Source organism: Cebidichthys violaceus, unplaced genomic scaffold, assembly GCF_023349555.1.
Source record: "Cebidichthys violaceus isolate CVI_PGR_0920_01 unplaced genomic scaffold, fCebVio1.0.p SCAF_13, whole genome shotgun sequence".
Classification (NCBI taxonomy): domain Eukaryota; kingdom Metazoa; phylum Chordata; class Actinopteri; order Perciformes; family Stichaeidae; genus Cebidichthys; species Cebidichthys violaceus.
Genome location: NW_027176296.1, coordinates 9,104,318 through 9,111,550, shown reverse-complemented (window position 1 = coordinate 9,111,550; position 7,233 = coordinate 9,104,318).

The window sequence follows — 7,233 nt, the reverse complement described above, 5'->3', positions numbered from 1 at the left end:
ATTAAATCCTGCCTGCTATGGGATGTGAATGATTCTAATGAGGATAATGCTGAACCGGAATCTGAAAAGAAAATTACCTTTTTTATCCGAACCTCCTCTACCCACTGCAGTGCTGTTAAAATGGCCAACGTCTCAACTGTATAAAGAGACAAATAATCTGATGTTATCTTTTTGACTTCAAATTGCAAGGTTGGTATGGAGACCGACCGGCCGACACTCCGTCTGGGTGAGACAGACAACCAGACCGACAGTCCGCATGAGTGAGACAAACAGACAAACACTCCGCCTGAGTGAGACAGTGAGACCGACCGACACTCTGCCTAAGTGAGGCAGTGAGACCGACAGACCAGCCGACACACCGTCTGAGTGAGACAAACAGACAGAAACTCCGTCTGAGTGAGACAAACGGACAGACACTCCGTCTGAGTGAGACAAACGGACAGACACTCCGTCTGAGTGACGCAGACAGACATACACTCCGTCTGAGTGAGACAGACAGACCGACACTCCGTCTGAGTGAAACAAGTCTGTTTGTCTCACTCAGACGGAGTTTCGGTCTGTCTGTTTGTGTCACTCAGATGGAGTGTCTGTCTGTTTGTCTCACTTAGACGGAGTGTTTGTCTGTCTGCCTCATTCGGATGGAGTGTCTGTCTGTCTGCGTCACTCGGACGGAGTGTGTGTCTGTCTGCGTCACTCGGACGGAGCGTGTGTCTGTCTGCGTCACTCGGACGGAGCGTGTGTCTGTCTGCGTCACTCGGACGGAGTGTCTGTCTGTTTGCGTCACTCGGACGGAGTGTCTGTCTGTTTGTCTCACTCAGACGGAGTGTCGGCCGGTCCGTCGGTCTCACTGCCTCACCCAGGCGGAGTGTCGGCCGGTCGGTCGGTCTCACTCAGATGGAGTGTCGGCCAGTCGGTCTCACTCTGTCTGAGTGAGACAGATAGACCGGCCGACACTCCGTCTGAGCGAGACCGAACGGCCGACACTCCGTCTGAGTGAGACCGACAGACAGACACTCCGTCTGAGTGAGACCGGCAGACCGGCCGACACTCCGTCTGAGTGAGACTGACAGACCGACACTCCGTCTGAGTGAGACCGACAGACAGACACTCCGTCTGAGTGACGCAGACAGACCCTCCGTCTGAGTGAGGCCGACAGACAGACACTCCGTCTGAGTGAGGCCGACAGACAGACACTCCATCTGAGTGAGGCCGACAGACAGACACTCCGTCTGAGTGAGGCCGACAGACAGACACTCAGTCTGAGTGAGACAAACAGACAGACACTCCGTCTGAGTGAGACAAACGGACAGACACTCCGTCTGAGTGACGCAGACAGACATACACTCCGTCTGAGTGAGACAGACAGACCAACACTCCATCTGAGTGAAACAAACAGTCTGTTTGTCTCACTCAGACGGAGGTTCGGTCTGTCTGTTTGTGTCACTCAGACGAAGTATCTGTCTGTTTGTCTCACTTAGACGGAGTGTTTGTCTGTCTGCCTCACTCGGATGGAGTGTCTGTCTGTCTGCATCACTCGGACAGAGTGTGTGTCTGTCTGCGTCATTCGGACGGAGTATGTGTCTGTCTGCGTCACTCAGACGGAGTGTCTGTCTGTCTGCGTCACTCAAATGGAATGTCTGTCTGTTTGTCTCACTCAGATGGAGTGTCTGTCTGTTTGTCTCACTCAGACAGAGTGTCGGTCGGTCGGTCGGTCTCACTGCCTCACCCAGGCGGAGTGTCGGCCGGTCTGTCGGTCTGTCGGTCTCACTCAGACGGAGTGTCGGCAGGTCGGTCGGTCTCACTCAGACGGAGTGTCGGCCGGTCTCACTGTCTCACTCAGACGGAGTGTCGGCCAGTCGGTCTCACTGTGAGACAGACAGGCCGACACTCCGTCTGAGTGAGACCGAACGGCCGACAGTCTGTCTGAGTGAGACCGACAGACCGGCCGACACTCCGTCTGAGTGAGACCGGCAGACCGGCCGACACTCCGTCTGAGTGAGACTGACAGACCGACACTCCGTCTGAGTGAGACCGACAGACAGACACTCCGTCTGAGTGACGCAGACAGACCCTCCGTCTGAGTGAGGCCGACAGACAGACACTCCGTCTGAGTGAGGCCGACAGACAGACACACCATCTGAGTGAGGCCGACAGACAGACACTCCGTCTGAGTGAGGCCGACAGACAGACACTCAGTCTGAGTGAGACAAACAGACAGACACTCCGTCTGAGTGAGACAAACGGACAAACACACCGTCTGAGTGACGCAGACAGACATACACTCCGTCTGAGTGAGACAGACAGACCAACACTCCATCTGAGTGAAACAAACAGTCTGTTTGTCTCACTCAGACGGAGGTTCGGTCTGTCTGTTTGTGTCACTCAGACGAAGTATCTGTCTGTTTGTCTCACTTAGACGGAGTGTTTGTCTGTCTGCCTCACTCGGATGGAGTGTCTGTCTGTCTGCATCACTCGGACAGAGTGTGTGTCTGTCTGCGTCATTCGGACGGAGTATGTGTCTGTCTGCGTCACTCAGGCGGAGTGTCTGTCTGTCTGCGTCACTCAGACGGAGTGTCTATCTGACTGCGTCACTCAGATGGAATGTCTGTCTGTTTGTCTCACTCAGATGGAGTGTCTGTCTGTTTGTCTCACTCAGACAGAGTGTCGGTCGGTCGGTCAGTCTCACTGCCTCACCCAGGCGGAGTGTTGGCCGGTCTGTCGGTCTCACTCAGACGGAGTGTCGGCCGGTCGGTCGGTCTCACTGTCTCACTCAGACGGAGTGTCGGCCAGTCGGTCTCACTCCGAGACAGACAGACCGACACTCCGTCTGAGTGAGACCGAACGGCCGACACTCCGTCTGAGTGAGACCGAACGGCCGACAGTCTGTCTGAGTGAGACCGACAGACCGGCCGACACTCCGTCTGAGTGAGACCGGCAGACCGGCCGACACTCCGTCTGAGTGAGACTGACAGACAGACACTCCGTCTGAGTGAGACCGACAGACAGACACTCCGTCTGAGTGACGCAGACAGACCCTCCGTCTGAGTGAGGCCGACAGACAGACACTCCGTCTGAGTGAGGCCGACAGACAGACACTCCATCTGAGTGAGGCCGACAGACAGACACTCCGTCTGAGTGAGGCCGACAGACAGACACTCAGTCTGAGTGAGACAAACAGACAGACACTCCGTCTGAGTGAGACAAACGGACAGACACTCCGTCTGAGTGACGCAGACAGACATACACTCCGTCTGAGTGAGACAGACAGACCAACACTCCATCTGAGTGAAACAAACAGTCTGTTTGTCTCACTCAGACGGAGGTTCGGTCTGTCTGTTTGTGTCACTCAGACGAAGTATCTGTCTGTTTGTCTCACTTAGACGGAGTGTTTGTCTGTCTGCCTCACTCGGATGGAGTGTCTGTCTGTCTGCATCACTCGGACAGAGTGTGTGTCTGTCTGCGTCATTCGGACGGAGTATGTGTCTGTCTGCGTCACTCAGACGGAGTGTCTGTCTGTCTGCGTCACTCAGACGGAGTGTCTATCTGACTGCGTCACTCAGATGGAGTGTCTGTCTGTCTGCGTCACTCAAATGGAATGTCTGTCTGTTTGTCTCACTCAGATGGAGTATCTGTCTGTCTGTCTCACTCAGACAGAGTGTCGGTCGGTCGGTCGGTCTCACTGCCTCACCCAGGCGGAGTGTCGGCCGGTCTGTCGGTCTGTCGGTCTCACTCAGACGGAGTGTCGGCCAGTCGGTCGGTCTCACTGTCTCACTCAGACGGAGTGTCGGCCAGTCGGTCTCACTCCGTCCGAGTGAGACAGACAGACCGACACTCCGTCTGAGTGAGACCGACCGGCCGACACTCCGTCTGAGTGAGACCGACAGACCGGCCGACACTCCGTCTGAGTGAGACCGACTGACCGACACTCCGTCTGAGTGAGGCTGACAGACAGACACTTCGTCTGAGTGACGCAGACAGACCCTCCGTCTGAGTGAGGCGGACAGACAGACACTCCGTCTGAGTGAGGCCGAGAGACAGACACTCCGTCTGAGTGAGGCCGACAGACAGACACTCCGTCTGAGTGAGGCCGACAGACAGACACTCCGTCTGAGTGAGACAAACAGACAGACACTCCGTCTGAGTGAGACAAACGGACAGACACACTGTCTGAGTGACGCAGACAGACATACACTCCGTCTGAGTGAGACAGACAGACCAACACTCCATCTGAGTGAAACAAACAGTCTGTTTGTCTCACTCAGACGGAAGTTCGGTCTGTCTGTTTGTGTCACTCAGACGGAGTATCTGTCTGTTTGTCTCACTTAGACGGAGTGTTTGTCTGTCTGCCTCACTCGGATGGAGTGTCTGTCTGTCTGCATCACTCGGACGGAGTGTGTGTCTGTCTGCGTCATTCGGACGGAGTGTCTGTCTGTCTGCGTCACTCAGACGGAGTGTCTATCTGACTGCGTCACTCAGATGGAGTGTCTGTCTGTCTGCGTCATTCAAATGGAGAGTCTGTCTGTTTGTCTCACTCAGATGGAGTGTCTGTCTGTTTGTCTCACTCAGACGGAGTGTCGGTCGGTCGGTCTCACTGCCTCACCCAGGCGAAGTGTCGGCCGGTCTGTCGGTCTGTCGGTCTCACTCAGACGGAGTGTCGGCCGGTCGGTCGGTCTCACTGTCTCACTCAGACGGAGTGTCGGCCAGTCGGTCTCACTCCGAGACAGACAGACCGACACTCCGTCTGAGTGAGACCGAACGGCCGACACTCCGTCTGAGTGAGACCGAACGGCCGACAGTCTGTCTGAGTGAGACCGACAGACCGGCCGACACTCCGTCTGAGTGAGACCGGCAGACCGGCCGACACTCCGTCTGAGTGAGACTGACAGACAGACACTCCGTCTGAGTGAGACCGACAGACAGACACTCCGTCTGAGTGACGCAGACAGACCCTCCGTCTGAGTGAGGCCGACAGACAGACACTCCGTCTGAGTGAGGCCGACAGACAGACACTCCATCTGAGTGAGGCCGACAGACAGACACTCCGTCTGAGTGAGGCCGACAGACAGACACTCAGTCTGAGTGAGACAAACAGACAGACACTCCGTCTGAGTGAGACAAACGGACAGACACTCCGTCTGAGTGACGCAGACAGACATACACTCCGTCTGAGTGAGACAGACAGACCAACACTCCATCTGAGTGAAACAAACAGTCTGTTTGTCTCACTCAGACGGAGGTTCGGTCTGTCTGTTTGTGTCACTCAGACGAAGTATCTGTCTGTTTGTCTCACTTAGACGGAGTGTTTGTCTGTCTGCCTCACTCGGATGGAGTGTCTGTCTGTCTGCATCACTCGGACAGAGTGTGTGTCTGTCTGCGTCATTCGGACGGAGTATGTGTCTGTCTGCGTCACTCAGACGGAGTGTCTGTCTGTCTGCGTCACTCAGACGGAGTGTCTATCTGACTGCGTCACTCAGATGGAGTGTCTGTCTGTCTGCGTCACTCAAATGGAATGTCTGTCTGTTTGTCTCACTCAGATGGAGTATCTGTCTGTCTGTCTCACTCAGACAGAGTGTCGGTCGGTCGGTCGGTCTCACTGCCTCACCCAGGCGGAGTGTCGGCCGGTCTGTCGGTCTGTCGGTCTCACTCAGACGGAGTGTCGGCCAGTCGGTCGGTCTCACTGTCTCACTCAGACGGAGTGTCGGCCAGTCGGTCTCACTCCGTCCGAGTGAGACAGACAGACCGACACTCCGTCTGAGTGAGACCGACCGGCCGACACTCCGTCTGAGTGAGACCGACAGACCGGCCGACACTCCGTCTGAGTGAGACCGACTGACCGACACTCCGTCTGAGTGAGGCTGACAGACAGACACTTCGTCTGAGTGACGCAGACAGACCCTCCGTCTGAGTGAGGCGGACAGACAGACACTCCGTCTGAGTGAGGCCGAGAGACAGACACTCCGTCTGAGTGAGGCCGACAGACAGACACTCCGTCTGAGTGAGGCCGACAGACAGACACTCCGTCTGAGTGAGACAAACAGACAGACACTCCGTCTGAGTGAGACAAACGGACAGACACACTGTCTGAGTGACGCAGACAGACATACACTCCGTCTGAGTGAGACAGACAGACCAACACTCCATCTGAGTGAAACAAACAGTCTGTTTGTCTCACTCAGACGGAAGTTCGGTCTGTCTGTTTGTGTCACTCAGACGGAGTATCTGTCTGTTTGTCTCACTTAGACGGAGTGTTTGTCTGTCTGCCTCACTCGGATGGAGTGTCTGTCTGTCTGCATCACTCGGACGGAGTGTGTGTCTGTCTGCGTCATTCGGACGGAGTGTCTGTCTGTCTGCGTCACTCAGACGGAGTGTCTGTCTGTCTACGTCACTCAGACGGAGTGTCTATCTGACTGCGTCACTCAGATGGAGTGTCTGTCTGTCTGCGTCATTCAAATGGAGAGTCTGTCTGTTTGTCTCACTCAGATGGAGTGTCTGTCTGTTTGTCTCACTCAGACGGAGTGTCGGTCGGTCGGTCTCACTGCCTCACCCAGGCGAAGTGTCGGCCGGTCTGTCGGTCTGTCGGTCTCACTCAGACGGAGTGTCGGCCGGTCGGTCGGTCTCACTGTCTCACTCAGACGGAGTGTCGGCCAGTCGGTCTCACTCCGTCCGAGTGAGACAGACAGACCGACACTCCGTCTGAGTGAGACCGAACGGCCGACACTCCGTCTGAGTGAGACCGAACGGCCGACAGTCTGTCTGAGTGAGACCGACAGACCGGCCGACACTCCGTCTGAGTGAGACCGGCAGACCGGCCGACACTCCGTCTGAGTGAGACTGACAGACCGACACTCCGTCTAAGTGAGACCGACAGACAGACACTCCGTCTGAGTGAGACCGGCAGACCGGCCGACACTCCGTCTGAGTGAGACTGACAGACCGACACTCCGTCTGAGTGAGACCGACAGACAGACACTCCGTCTGAGTGACGCAGACAGACCCTCCGTCTGAGTGAGGCCGACAGCCAGACACTCCGTCTGAGTGAGGCCGACAGACAGACACTCCGTCTGAGTGAGGCCGACAGACAGACACTCCGTCTGAGTGAGGCCGACAGACAGACACTCCGTCTGAGTGAGGCCGACAGACAGACACTCTGTCTGAGTGAGGCCGACAGACAGACACTCTGTCTGAGTGAGGCCGACAGACAGACACTCCGTCTGAGTGAGACAAACAGACAGA